Source organism: Amblyomma mixtum, chromosome 2, assembly GCF_055824585.1.
Source record: "Amblyomma mixtum isolate Tamu chromosome 2, ASM5582458v1, whole genome shotgun sequence".
NCBI lineage: Eukaryota > Metazoa > Arthropoda > Arachnida > Ixodida > Ixodidae > Amblyomma > Amblyomma mixtum.
The window spans coordinates 225700680-225716039 of record NC_143013.1 but is presented as its reverse complement, the minus strand read 5'-3'; the positions used below and the strand labels follow the sequence as shown (position 1 = coordinate 225716039).

At 43.5% G+C, this 15360-nt stretch overlaps 1 long non-coding RNA gene across 2 annotated transcripts; it reads right to left on the bottom strand.

Moving 5' to 3' along the window:
- Positions 1-346: 346 nt before the first annotated feature.
- LOC149362782 (uncharacterized) lies at positions 347-5642 on the bottom strand. Of its 2 annotated transcripts, XR_016289047.1 has the most exons (4): positions 5346-5642; positions 4785-4848; positions 1207-1329; positions 347-553 (listed from the first exon to the last, which is right to left on the bottom strand). It is a non-coding gene; the product is annotated as an uncharacterized LOC149362782 (long non-coding RNA). The 2 variants fall into 2 exon arrangements; XR_016289046.1 differs by lacking the exon at positions 1207-1329 and having other exon boundaries at positions 5346-5564.
- Positions 5643-15360: the final 9718 nt, after the last annotated feature.

The following is a 15360-nucleotide window of genomic DNA, read 5'->3' as shown; positions in this document are numbered from 1 at the left end:
CTTTGTGGCCGCAGGTGACATATGCTGAAAGGTAGAAAATGTTTTGTAATTCTTCGCGCTTTCATCGAAGAGGGCTACTCATCGTGGTTCAAGAAAACGGACAATTTTTCGTGAAAACAGGTTCATTTAACGCCTGAAGGAAAAAAGAAAACAGCAGTGCACCTGTCAGCCGCAACAGACGAAAATGAAGAAAAGTGTTGGCAATGTTGGCTTAACAAACCGAAAACATTTCTTCCCTTTGGCTCTCTCATAGGTGAAAGAAATATAGATTGAAATGAACTTCAACTAAAGCATGGAAAACAAGCACCGACATGTTTACGTCAAGCACTTGTGGTAGTAGTTCTAATCACTTTGAATGTAAATTTTTATTCGCATCCATTTCAAGCAGAGTTTTGTTGGACAGGGTTTTCCTCCGAACCAATCAGCGCCTTGAAGCCATTGACAATCTTGGACGCAGTATCCCTAATCCAGGCGAGTATCGAGCTGCCTCCTTCAGTCTGCTGATCCTGCGAACCAGACGTAGACGACACCGAAGTGGATCCACTGCTGGCAGCTAAAAAATGAAAAAAAACGAGGCATACCGGTTATATAGCTACTGATTCCTATGCAAAACTGAGACTAGGATAAAAATTTGAATTGCCTTAATAATTCATGTATATATAGAATACATTTCAACTCGTCTTTACAAGATATAATCGGGCTCTTTGCTTTAGTTAGCCACTTTGTGTTGAGGAACGCACTGTAGATTTTAGTAACTCAGAACCCTCGACTACGGCGTCCCTTGTTTCCCCCGTGCACCTTGGGGAACAGAAGACTCAACAGAACGCGCTTTGTTGCATGCAGTACATCTTTATTTCATTGTTAGACAGCTGCGTGCTACAGGTTGGTCCGGCTGTTTTTCCGAGCATTTCACCTCGGCGCAAGTCGTGCACCCGGCCGCGGGAAAGCTCGTACCGGTTGGAAGACCGGTGGCTACCCAGCTGTGCTGAGGATCGAACACAGCGCCTCCAGCATGCGAGGCAGATACTCAAACCTCTCGACCATCTCTCCTACCATGCTAGGATAGCTGCTGTAATAGCTATCTTATAATGAAATGATCTTAAGTATACTTTTAGGACCTTTTCTCTTCAAATTCAAGGCAGCATAGAGTGGAAACCTAAGTGACATCGTTGTACAACGTAAAGCACGACTTGAAGGCGAACATACCCGAAAAGTCGAACCTTTGCTGACAGGATGGTAGCCAGATGAAAAGATTCATCACGTCTTTGCTCCGCTGAAGCCTGATTTTTCTTTAATACATACTGGAGGCATGTTGCTCAAGAGTCAAGACTGAACGTAAAACAAAATTAGTGGTGGCTTAGCATTGCTAGCAAAAAAGTATTGCGTGAAGGCACACTTTTTTCGCAAGCTGGAAGCCACCGCCACGTAAGTGAAAGCGCGATTGAGGTGTACACTCACGCAGGAAGCCAGTTATTCGCGTCTCCAACTTTTTCACCGTTTGTGCCAGTTTACCCAATGTACGCCAGCGGCATATGCGCCACCGCCACGTTTCTGCAGCAGTGTTGTCACGAGGACGCGCGCATCACACATCTCTGTCACTACAAAGCGCAAACATTGCTTTGATAGTAGTATTAGTAGATGACGACGATATACAATAGTTTGCGCGAAAGTGTGTTGCTGTTTAACACATGGCCTGTTCGGCAGCGGTGATATCGTAATGTTCTCACGCAGTGGTCAGCGAAGCTGATCTTGCACCAAGAGCGCGTCCCATCATAGTCAGGGATATATACTTAATTTCTCCTTTTTTTCATCGTTTCACTTGGCACAAACCCACAAACACTACAAGAATAAATACATCACAAGATCTTGTTCAGTGTTTAACTGTCGTAATAGTCTTTGCGCGCTAAACAACCTACGATCTAAACTATTCTTTTTAGTTTAATTTTGTCCATAAGTGGTGTTAACAACAGTCCACAATACGACTCTCTGTTACACCGTATTGAAACAAGGCTTTTCTTACTGTACGAAGCAACTTACTAGCAGGCATTGAGGGGTTAGAAAGACTGACATGTTATTCAGTACTGTGTCAATATTTTTACTGCTTTGATATGATTTCGAGGCCATATTCCTTAAATACAACGCTGCGGACCGACATAGCTTTCGAGCCATTGGACAGAACTAAAGAATGCCACAGCTTAGCAATTCTTAGGTATGTTCCTTATCAGTTCAACTACCACTTAAGGTGTCTCCTCACAAACTGCACGATGCTTGAAAATAGGCGATAAAGACATTGGATAATACAGGAGTCAATTTTATTAAAGAAATGGGAAGACATTAAACGTTGCTATTGATAGCTAACTGAAGCCACCAATCTTTGAAAATCTCTTTCTTTTCGTATTCCTTTCTGAGCTAAACGGATATGTTTGCCTTACGTGCGGCACCCCTCAGCTCGATGCCGTATGTTTACCTAAATTTAAAATATCACGCCGCTGTCGCACGGTAGAGAGAAAGCTGTTAGGAGCACAGTTATCGAAATCTTCTCGGATGTGTTCAAGAGGCTCGCTTCACCCATCATAGCATTACAGCTGCCGAAGCGGCCTCTACGCACCGCACATTTCAAGAAGAAATCACTTTCGATTCGCCGACAGCTGCACCTTTCTTGTGTGACGTGTTTCCCTTTTCCAGCCTGCTCCGAGTCACAGAGGTACCTTCTCGTCAGATGCGATTTTAACCCAAAACACCTCTTCCGCTTCGGCTTTTCTTTTCCAGGTGTTTGCAAAGTGTAAGAACGAACAGCCTAATGTGCTAATATTTTTGTGCCATTTGGTGGGTTCTAATGAAAGCCATAAGCTAGAATGTCGAAGGATCTAGCTGACTGAAAGAAAATTAATGAAAAATGCCCTGCTCTGATTAAAAGTTCATTTGCCTCATTGTGCCTAAACGCTTTAATCTGGCACAAGCATTTATATCCAAGTGGGGGATTTACAGAATAACTCACGAATTTCGTTCTTTTACGCTAGTACGACATTCGGAACATAGGAGACAACCGAATGTTTTCCCAGTTTGTTCCTAATAGCAGTTGAGCGGGATTGCATTTGGGGATCTTTTGCGCGGATAATCTTAAGGAATAGCGTAGGAATGATAATATTTTTCTCAACAGCGCTTCAGAGGTAAAGGAACGTTTGGGAGAAATTGCTGTGATGAATTCGCGGCACATTTTAGCAAAGATGGCGATGCTTGACATCACTGCATTGAGGAATGCAAACGTATTAAAATTTCTCGTACTTTTAGAGCGTAAATTTTCAGCAAAATGCGACGTAAATGCATATGTTATACAGAAATTGTACATTTTCGGTATCTGTTCGAACTTGATGCAAATAACAGTCTAGGTAAATATGAGGCATTAAGCCTGTGGAGGTTTCATGCATCCACACTGGAAAGCCACGGTGAAAAATAAATATATAATAAGCAGGAGAGAAATTTAGGAATGGTTTTCTGGCGGTTTTCTCAAATGGTCATTTTTTTTTGGTTATTCTGCCTTGCCATTTAGCAAGCAGCGCTTAGGCGCCCGTGTATCGTCGTCGGCGTAGTCGGCGTAACACGCCAGCTGACAGCCGTGGCAAGTAGTGCTTCCCATAGTAATGCTTCCCGTGACGGCCTCCTGCCGAATGGACAAATGGCAGGAGGCCGTCACGGGAAGATCCCGGAGGGTGGGCAGCAGCCTAACACGCCACCTGCTAGCGGTGGCAGATGGCATGTGAGCAGCTGTGCTGAAATTTCGCATTACCGACTATTGTAGCAATCTGTCAATATATTGTAACGAAAGTTAGCATGCAATGGCCCAAGCAAGAGCCTTGTGTGAAGCCTTGGAGTAACTCAGGTAATCTCGTGTTAGTTCGGAGGAATATCGCGCAAGCAGCAGCCAACAGTAGGAACATCGGGCAAGTTCGCAGGAGCGTTGCGTCAGCTGTAGCCAAAGGCAGGGCGACCTTTGCCAAACCTATCGTAGCCAAACATAGCTCGCTAAATATTACCAAACATTTCCAAACCTTAGCTGACTAACGTCTTCAACTTTTGCGTCACCAAACCATCACCACAACGTTATCCTAACTGTACGCAGTATTTCTTTTTGGATGTTTACGCAATGAAGCCTTCTATAGGCGTACACAGTGAGCTTGTCAAAATGGCAGTTGTCAAAATAAAGTGACAAATACAGCCAAAGCTGCGGCAGTAACAGGGGTAAAGGGAGGCTGGGAAGTGCGTGAATAATCTTCTCAATTAATCCAAATGCGTTAGGGTCCCGTTCAGTGGAGAACCAGACGTCGGCGGTGGTGTGTAATGAGGAGCAGGCGGCCCACCTGCGACAGTCGGCAGGTGGCAGGTGCATTGCATCTATGAGAACTAATTCTCATTGAGAACCAACATTTCTCAAAAGCACTGCCGCTTGGCCTGTTGGAAAAAGCCGCATGCCGGGGTAGCTGCAAATCGCATAACCACTGCAGAATGCGCCAGTAGTAACAGGAGGACTCCCCGGGATGTATAAATGTAAGGCAGAAAATTGGTTAGTCCCTAGGCGAAGGAGGGGTACTTGTGCTGTAGAGAGCGCTAAGAGTCGCGCTCAGCAGAAAACACATAGTCGCTGTTGGCATTGTTGTGTATCGTCTAAAGAGGATCCCAGACCGCGGAAGAGAGCCATTAGCGCTTACATATTATCCCCTTGAGGTGGGGATAATATGTACCCCCAGTAATTCTTGTTATATTCACCTGCAGTTAGGTTTACTTACAGGAAACGATGCCAGACAACGCCGCCAAAATGATAAAAGTCTTCAGGAGCATACTTTGTTTTGTCTGAAAGGAAAAAATAATAGTGTTTTTTCCATCAAGACTTCTCACAAAAGTAAGTTGCTCTCAGGTGAGATCTGATTCAAATTAACTTATTGTGTGCATCACAACAATCGCACTGATCAGCAGCACAGGCATCTGTTAGAGAAGCGCTCTAAAGCATTATACTGATTCCCTTACTGCGTCTCAGGAACTCCTTCCAACTCTCGGCACACAAGATTATTTCCGGTCTGTAGGAATATCTCTCTCACAAGAGGAAGCAACGGCCAAGCAGCTTTGTCAATGCGAGAAAGATCATAAGTACTTTTTAAGCTGCCTTCCTTAACGTGCTGATGTCCACTAAGGGCCATAATCGCACTGTGCAGCTGAAATTTTCAGCCAAAAGATATCCCTTATCTAGTACATATGAAAAAAGTTCTGAAAACAGCCTTCCCTAAGCTTCGTTCCAAAAGAAAGCCAAAATATGAATTTCGTTATTAAAAGGGTAAATTGGGGACACATACCTGCATGTTCAACATAATGCTCGTCGAATCGAAACAGTAGAGGTGCAGACAAATTTTGCCAGAGTCGTTGCAGGTCTCACCCACCTCGGTTGTCGCGGTGCATGCGGTGTATATATAAATCCTGTCTTGTTTTCGTTTTTATTTCCGCTTTGTACTGTTGCACAACTGTAGCAGCAGGCAATAGCTCAGTGCGCCACCTGATAGAGCCACGCGAGCGGAATATGCCAAGGGAAAACAACTTCCTACCACTATTTCTGCGCAGTTGGGTACCATGAAATTCAAACCCAGGCATGCATTTCGTACGCGTGAGTAAGCGGAGGCCGTGAAAATATAAACGCGTATTTGTGTCACACTACTACTACGCTGTTAAAAGGTCGTTTTTGCGTTCCAGACTTCTGAAATATATAGCGACAACAAAGGCTCTCAACAACCAATTCCGGCCATCTGCATTCTGAGCAGAAAGGAGTATTAAAGGGAGTAAAGTTGTCATCTATCGCACACCCTCTATAAATGTTGTGTGCTAAAGGACTGATTGCTCCCCTTTGCTCCCATATAGGCGTGTTTGCGTTTAGTGTTTAAGACAGCCTCTGCTGAATCCGGAATTTCTTTTTTGCAAAGCAATATCAAGAATGTTGCTACTCTGAAAAGCGCAAACCGACGAAACACTGCCTGAATGGTTTAAACTGACCTGCAGCACGTTTAGCCGTACATTTTATCACGTAAGTCAAGAACATTAGTTGGCGTTTCAGAACCCTACCAAATCTGAGAAATTTGCTAGGCCCATTCTTCGCCTTGCGTGTCATGGCCAGCCTTGCCTAACCGGGCCGACCGTTGCAAACCAGTTAGGGCCGTGGCATATGCTGGCCGACTAGGCAGGAACCACAGTTTGGTGAACCTTCGGTGCCAACTAGGCCAGCTGTTAGCCAAGCATGGCCCAGTCAAGAACTGCTGAATGGCCACGCCTGGACCAACTATTATTGACAACATAACCAATTTGTAGCCACTGCTTAGCCAATCATGGCCCAGCCATTAACTGATGCATGGCCTATACCGGGCGAATTATTTTTAAAAGCATGCATTTTGTGCTGATAGTTGTTATACAAAGCAAAAAAAGTTAAATGTGACATAGTAAAGCACACAAAATGGTACTATTCATTTAATCAGCAAGAACCATTACAATTAAAAACAATTTATTCAGCAAGAACCATAATAATTAAAAAACAATTTCATCACCAGGAACTATTAAAATTACAAAAAAAATTATTGAGCAAGAACCATTACAACTCTGACCGCTTACTGGCTCACTTATATAAAACCAGTCATAGAGCTTGCATTGTAAAAATATATGCTAAATTCGAACGTAGTTTTTGAACTGTCAAGAATGTGGAAGCAACATTGCTATGCCAGATTAATTTCAACTAGAATGATACAAGCGTGTTCGGCTTAGTATTAGGCATGCACTGTGGAAGTAATAAAAGGGTGGAATACAAAAACGAGACGAACGATTGAAAATACACTATATATGTGTATCTGCAAAAAACGCGACCAAATGTTAAAGCATTGCATATGAAGTTCATATTACGCACAAACTTAAAAAGGTTTTGTCCTACCCGGAACAAGTACAAGAAAAACAGCCACCTCTGCATAAACACTGCGCTCAAGACTAGAAAACAGCAGTTCAAGTGAACATAAATAGGAAAGGTAGCACATTTGCAGTTTCTATTGCAAATGAATAACGAAGAATACTTCAAAGCTCTTTGTGCGACATGAAAGCAGCAAGGAACAAAAAGTGATCGGTTTTTGTGCGGATTTGTTTCTTATAGAGAAAGGCTAGAAAAACTGTCAGTAGCAAAACATTGTTGAGCAATTTGTTATGCAATTCGTTAAAACAGATGCTTGGGCAAGTTGGTAACTCATTTTGACCGGAACAGCGCGCACTAATACACGGACAAGAAGGGAGACACGACACACACGAGCGCTGACTTTCAACTGGTGTTTATTGTTTGGAACGAGGCATATATACACAGTTCCAACAACACAAGGAAAACAACCATCCATTCATAGATTCATAGTCAATTTATGCATGTCACACTGAACAAGGACGATAACAACATTATCATTTTCCCTTCACTAAAAATGCCAATTCTTTTGAACTGATCGATAAAGAGGGGCTACTGACGCATGTGTCTTTAGACCAGGCGATGTGCGCTGCTTCGATTATTTCGCGTGTTAATTGGTCACTGTGTTTACTTAAAATTTGTGTGCTAGTGAAGTCAGGGTGGCAAGTTTTGTTATCACAGTCTCTACAATGAATCCCGAGATGCCCTTTTACTGTCTTATGCACGTTATTATTGTTCTCCTTCAGGCGTTCATTGAGGCATCTCCCCGTCTGACCCACATAAGCTTGCCGCATGATAAGGGAATGGCATACACTACACCTTCTTCACATGACACGAATCGATTTTCATGCTTGATGTCGCAATCTCTGGGGACGAAATCAGTATTAACCATTTTGCACATCTTCCCAAGCTTATCTGGAGCCGAAAATATAACCTTAACTCGTGCTCTATTCGCTATCTTTTTTAGTCTGTGGGAGAAATGATGAATGTAAGGTACAACGGTAAATTTTTCTTTTTCCTTCCGCGTCTCTGAATCTGCCTGCTTCCCTTTTCCATTTTTGCTCAAGCTTGAGAATAGATTCGGACACTGATACTAATAGCTGCTTGGGATAACCAGCCTTAACGAGCCGATCGGTTTGGAGAAGGAAACTATCTTGCATGGAGTGCATGCAGGATTTGTTAAACGCGTTGTGATAGCATGACTTCACCACGGCACGTTTCACCAGCTTAGAATGAGATTACGTAAGAGAGAGCAATGGCTTTCTGCTTCGTGGCTGGTAAGACCAACACATGTGATGGTGCATTAATCTGAGTTTGAGGTCTAAAAATTGGATGACATTGTTCTCTGGCACTTCAGTAGTTAGTATGAGGGGATGAAGGCACTCAACAAAGTTAGCTTTGATCTGCGTAAAGACTGCGTCAAATTCTTCCACATTAGAGTCTATAAGAACGAGAAAGTCATCTACATATCGAAAACATTGTGCAACCTTTGGCCCTTTCAATTTTTCTTGAAGCATTCTACCCTTTTGTGCTAACAACAAGTCACTAAGCACGGGAGCTATGCATGACCCGATGCAAACTCCTCATTTTTGCAGGTAAAACTCACCATCCCAGGAAATGAAGGTAGAAGTTAAATACACTTGAAGTAGTTCTAAAAAGCCTTCGGCGGATATGCCGTTCTTGTTTTGGAATTCAATTACTCCTTGCTGGTCAATACATTCTTCTAAGCACGCGAAGAGCTCGTCATGTGGTAGTGAATAATATAGGTCCTTGACGTCAAAAGAGCAGGCCATCAGTCCCTTGTTCTTGTTAGTTTCTAAAAACTGGATTACATCCTGCGAATTTTTTACCTGGAAAGGATCGTCCAACGTGAGCGAATTTAAGATCTTCTTTAGAAAAACGGCTACATTTTTCTCCCATGTGCCTCTCTCAGATACGATCACACGAAACGGACACTCTGGTTTGTGGGTTTTTGCGCTAAAAAACAATTGTAAACTAAGGCCTTCACTTTTATCGGCTCTTTTCGTTAACCGATCAAGGTTAAGTTTTTTGCACACTCTCTTGGCCTTAGCTTTAATTCTTTTCAGATTAAGGTTCTTGGCCACAGAAAACGAAGACAGAATAGCTTCCTTACCCTTCTTGACGTACAAATGGGAGTGTAGCACTAGGAATCCCCCTTCCTTGTCGGCTGGGAGCAAACACAGCGAATTTCCCTTCAAATAGGAGACAGTTCGCCGAACCGAGACGGTGTTCACTGGGGCCTTGCAACGCAGAAGCGCATCAACTCCTTCAGACACGCACCTATCGGATTCTGCCACCGGTGCCAACCTGGACACCTGCCTCACCATGCTCAGAAGTTCTGCGGGCGACCTTTTGGGTTCCGTGGCGTACTTCGGCCCCTGGGAGAGAACACGACGCACTTCCGTAGGCAGCGACACGTTCCCTGCGGTGTGGATTACATTCTCTGTCGAGTGCTTCTTTCTGGCCGGTGATGCCCGGCCAGAAAGAAGCACTCGACGTGCATAACACAGTAAAAGGGCATCTCGGGATTCATTGTAGAGACTGTGATAACAAAACTTGCCACCCTGACTTCACTAGCACACGAATTTTAAGTAAACACAGTGACCAATTAACACGCGAAATAATCGAAGCAGCGCACATCGCCTGGTCTAAAGACGCATGCGTCAGTAGCCCCTCTTTATCGATCAGTTCAAAAGAATTGGCATTTTTAGTGAAGGGAAAATGATAATGTTGTTATCGTCCTTGTTCAGTGTGACATGCATAAATTGACTATGAATCTATGAATGGATGGTTGTTTTCCTTGTGTTGTTGGAACTGTGTATATATGCCTCGTTCCAAACAATAAACAACAGTTGAAAGTCAGCGCTCGTGTGTGTCGTGTCTCCCTTCTTGTCCGTGTCTTAGTGCGCGCTGTTCCGGTGAAAATGAGTTACCAACTTGCCCAAGCATCTGTTTTAACGAATTTCATTTCTAGTACATCGGGCCCTATTAATTGTATGTCCGTCCATCCATGTATTCTCGTCACCTACATTGCTGTCGCCGTATGCAACGCTCGATCATTGGCTTTTCTCGTCAAGGAAAAACGTGTTCCAACGTACGTTCTGCAGCTGTTTGGAGGATTCCAGCCTTCGCAGGGCCATTGCTCAAGAATTTGCCACATCCTGAAGGCTGAATGGAACAGACAAGCTCGGTTTTACAGGCGCAGTCTTTTTCTTCTGCTGCAAAGAACCGAAGCCCCACCACATAGAAAGAAGAAATGGAAAGAGCTTTCTGATTTAGCGAACACGACGGCTGGCTTCTTGTGGCACCAAACCCTTTTCCAGCTCCGGGCATCACCGGCCAGAAAGAAGCACTCGACAGAGAATGTAATCCACACCGCAGGGAACGTGTCGCTGCCTACGGAAGTGCGTCGTGTTCTCTCCCAGGGGCCGAAGTACGCCACGGAACCCAAAAGGTCGCCCGCAGAACTTCTGAGCATGGTGAGGCAGGTGTCCAGGTTGGCACCGGTGGCAGAATCCGATAGGTGCGTGTCTGAAGGAGTTGATGCGCTTCTGCGTTGCAAGGCCCCAGTGAACACCGTCTCGGTTCGGCGAACTGTCTCCTATTTGAAGGGAAATTCGCTGTGTTTGCTCCCAGCCGACAAGGAAGGGGGATTCCTAGTGCTACCCTCCCATTTGTACGTCAAGAAGGGTAGGGAAGCTATTCTGTCTTCGTTTTCTGTGGCCAAGAACCTTAATCTGAAAAGAATTAAAGCTAAGGCCAAGAGAGTGTGCAAAAAACTTAACCTTGATCGGTTAACGAAAAGAGCCGATAAAAGTGAAGGCCTTAGTTTACAAGTGTTTTTTAGCGCAAAAACCCACAAACCAGAGTGTCCGTTTCGTGTGATCGTATCTGAGAGAGGCACATGGCAGAAAAATGTAGCCGTTTTTCTAAAGAAGATCTTAAATTCGCTCAGTTTGGACGATCCTTTCCAGGTAAAAATTTCGCAGGATGTAATCCAGTTTTTAGAAACTAACAAGAACAAGGGACTGATGGCCTGCTCTTTTGACGTCAAGGACCTATATTATTCACTACCACATGACGAGCTCTTCGCGTGCTTAGAAGAATGTATTGACCAGCAAGGAGTAATTGAATTCCAAAACAAGAACGGCATATCCGCCGAAGGCTTTTTAGAACTACTTCAAGTGTATTTAACTTCTACCTTCATTTCCTGGGATGGTGAGTTTTACCTGCAAAAACGAGGAGTTTGCATCGGGTCATGCATAGCTCCCGTGCTTAGTGACTTGTTGTTAGCACAAAAGGGTAGAATGCTTCAAGAAAAATTGAAAGGGTCAAAGGTTGCACAATGTTTTCGATATGTAGATGACTTTCTCGTTCTTATAGACTCTAATATGGAAGAATTTGACGCTGTCTTTACGCAGATCAAAACTAACTTTGTTGAGTGCCTTCATCCCCTCATACTAACTACTGAAGTGCCAGAGAACAATGTCATCCAATTTTTAGACCTCAAACTCAGATTAATGCACCATCACATGTGTTGGTCTTACCAGCCACGAAGCAGAAAGCCATTGCTCTCTCTTACGTAATCTCATTCTAAGCTGGTGAAACGTGCCGTGGTGAAGTCATGCTATCACAACGCGTTTAACAAATCCTGCATGCACTCCATGCAAGATAGTTTCCTTCTCCAAACCGATCGGCTCGTTAAGGCTGGTTATCCCAAGCAGCTATTAGTATCAGTGTCCGAATCTATTCTCAAGCTTGAGCAAAAATGGAAAAGGGAAGCAGGCAGATTCAGAGACGCGGAAGGAAAAAGAAAAATTTACCGTTGTACCTTACATTCATCATTTCTCCCACAGACTAAAAAAGATAGCGAATAGAGCACGAGTTAAGGTTATATTTTCGGCTCCAGATAAGCTTGGGAAGATGTGCAAAATGGTTAATACTGATTTCGTCCCCAGAGATTGCGACATCAAGCATGAAAATCGATTCGTGTCATGTGAAGAAGGTGTAGTGTATGCCATTCCATTATCATGCGGCAAGCTGTATGTGGGTCAGACGGGGAGATGCCTCAATGAACGCCTGAAGGAGCACAATAATAACGTGCATAAGACAGTAAAAGGGCATCTCGGGATTCATTGTAGAGACTGTGATAACAAAACTTGCCACGCTGACTTCACTAGCACAGGAATTTTAAGTAAACACAGTGACCAATTAACACGCGAAATAATCGAAGCAGCGCACATCGCCTGGTCTAAAGACGCATGCGTCAGTAGCCCCTCTTTATCGATCCGTTCAAAAGAATTGGCATTTTTAGTGAAGGGGAAATGATAATGTTGTTATCGTCCTTGTTCAGTGTGACATGCATGAATTGACTATGAATCTATGAATGGATGGTTGTTTTCCTTGTGTTGTTGGAACTGTGTATATATGCCTCGTTCCAAACAATAAATACCAGTTGAAAGTCAGCGCTCGTGTGTGTCGTGTCTCCCTTCTTGTCCGTGTCTTAGTGCGCGCTGTTCCGGTGAAAATTGTTATGCAAGTGTGAGAAAGAACAACCAATACTTCATAAGTCATTGTGCTGCATGAAAGAAGCACTCAATGAAAATTGAGTATATTTGCACATTTGTAACCCAAGCAACCGAAAAAATAACCATTCCTTTGTACATATTCCACAGTGACCACTAGAAAAAAATTCATGAGCTGAACATAATGGTGTAAGCGCTCAATTTGCGTTTATACAGGAATGAAAACCTCAGACATACCTTGTGTCAGGTGAAAAGAGCACAAGATCAAAACCCTAGAGTCATCTTTATACACGTTACCAATGTCTAAAATACTGCCTAAGCATTTCAGATGCAAGTGAAAGAAAGTTAAAAGAATAATTGAATAGATCATGCTACCGAGAAAGTTCGTCCGTTCCTTGAGACTAGGAAAAATTTTGGGAAGGACGCAAACACAAGGCAGAACACAGGATAGATACTTATCTCGTACCCTTCCTTCTATTGTTTCATTCGTGCAACCGTACTTTCTCTCAATGAGACCACGAAGTAGCCATACTGCATATCTACGTTGCATATTTAAAAAAAAATGCTTCTGCATTTTAGCGCATAAAACAGAACTTTTTCACATAAGCTGTAGGCTATAATAACTGTAAGGTCGAAAGACAATCACTTTTTCTGAATGCTCGTAGCACATGAAAATTGAAAGAGAAAAAATGAGCATATTTTCCGCACACATGTCTGACACAGTGGCGCATGCTCAACCCCAAGGCCGTCGGTTGTTGCATAGGGGAGTCTCGAGAGCGCAGCAGGAGGTAGCGCAGCAGGGTCCCTTCCAGATTGAGCCTTATAACTGGTCGAGTGCCTTGTAGGAGGACGTCTGTACCAGTTTATGCCGGCGGGATCCCGTGTGACGCACCAAGGGTGCCGTTCCAAAAAAAAAGGCAAAATTCTATGAGAATTGCGGGCCTCGTGTGTAATTAATTCGCTTGAGAGCGCAGAGCATTGCAGCTCTACACAAAGGGCGGAGAGGTAGGTCGGGGGGTTCCCTCCTACCACATGCCTGCCCGAAGAAACTACTTAAATGCAATAGATAAACTTGCAGTACGGTTATAGTGGCACATATATACCTTACGTGCATATAAATACAAAAAATGCAGCTGTACTCATGGAAATAGCAGGCACTTTGGGTCCCAGGGAGGCTCCAGCTTTGTAGGCATCTCTGAACTTGCGTTGCTGGCTTCCACTGGGTAGTGCACCGCGAAAATTCGTCATCTGTAACCATTCCTAACATTTTCGATTCTGCAAGGGGCTAAATCAGTGAAGTTAAGTGTGTAAAAAAATTAGAGATTGGTGCGGCGACCCGCATTGGGAGAGTGCGAAACCATTGACGCCTCCTCGGCACTCGTTGCCTCTCTTTGTTGATTAATTATATATGAATTAAATAATTACCAATAAATTGCTTAATTATCGATCAAATAAATAATTTTCAGGTAATTGACTAATTGTAGATCCAATGAGTAATTATAAATTAATTTTTTTAATATTTATTTTTTACCATATCAGTCGATGATTTTTTATCGATTTCGTTGTTCAACTTAGAAGCCTCAATTGCTTTTCCATCCACTCACTATATATATACCCGTACAAACCACTCAACCCTCCATTGCTTTTACTTCTAATTAAATAACTAATTATCGATTTTTAACCTTATTGGTTAAATAATTGATGATAATTTCTTTGTTTGCGCAATATCCTCGCATAGTCCTCTATCGATCACAGCCATTAGTTTGATGCCATTTCTTCTGAGAGCGTCACTACTGATGCGGACATGTTTTGCGGACACATTTTGCAGACACGTTTTGGTGACATGACCCCGCCGATATAGCCTAGAAATGCTTTCGCATTAATAAGAAATGCTTGTGTTTTATAGTACTGCCATTAACCGTATTAATCCTAGTTTCGCCCTAACCAGAATTCCTATCATTCACTGTCAAATTTACAGATGTGCCCAAGGTTGCTAAACATTCCGCCTTATAGCCTAGGCATTTCTTCGTTCCTACGTCTTGGTAAATTTTGATTGCTTTCTCGATGCCGTGAGTCTTGTTCTATCTAACTGCAGTGCTTAAATCACAATCTTTTCGCTTTTAGGAGCAATGGAGAGAAGCGCGGTTAGCACCAGACCTCTACCATTGCCAAACCACTCAGCACAGCTTCTGCGTGGATGCCTCTTTCCTCGTGCGCCGCAAAAAAATAAGTCTGTGATACATCGTTGCGCACATTGCGCCTGCAACCATTTCATTCCTTGATCTTCCGTCACCGCTTCCTTTACACCCTTTATGGCATTTACAATCCCGAAATTCACTCCATGTAACATCACCTTAGGCAGCACTTTGTTTGGGCTGGAATGAAGAAATATACCCTCTTTGAACTTTAGGTTCAACGATACATCCCTGGGCACTGAATCCGCTACATTTCCATCTTTTCGTGCCGCCGTTACAGCTTCCTTAGGCTCTTCATAGTCGCCCTTCATTCCCATGATGTAACGTCCCCTGGTGCAGCATTTCGTATGGGCTGGAACCAGAAGACATGAGAGACATTTTCTTTGAGCCCTACGGTGCCTCAACGGCCAGTAGGCGAAACTTCAGCAGTACATCGTAAGTCACTTTGGTTCCTTTCCTCCATCATCAGTGGCGTAATATTTTTCCTTTCTTCGTTCTCCTTTCTTCTTTTTCCTATATTCTCTTCCTAGCGTGTTCCTATATTCTGAGTTATATTAACGGCTTATTGTTGTGAGAAGTGTCTCGTTTGCTTGTAGTAAGGACTGAAACGATCGTGGGAACATTTGTTTCAGACCTGGCGCCTATATAGGGGCCC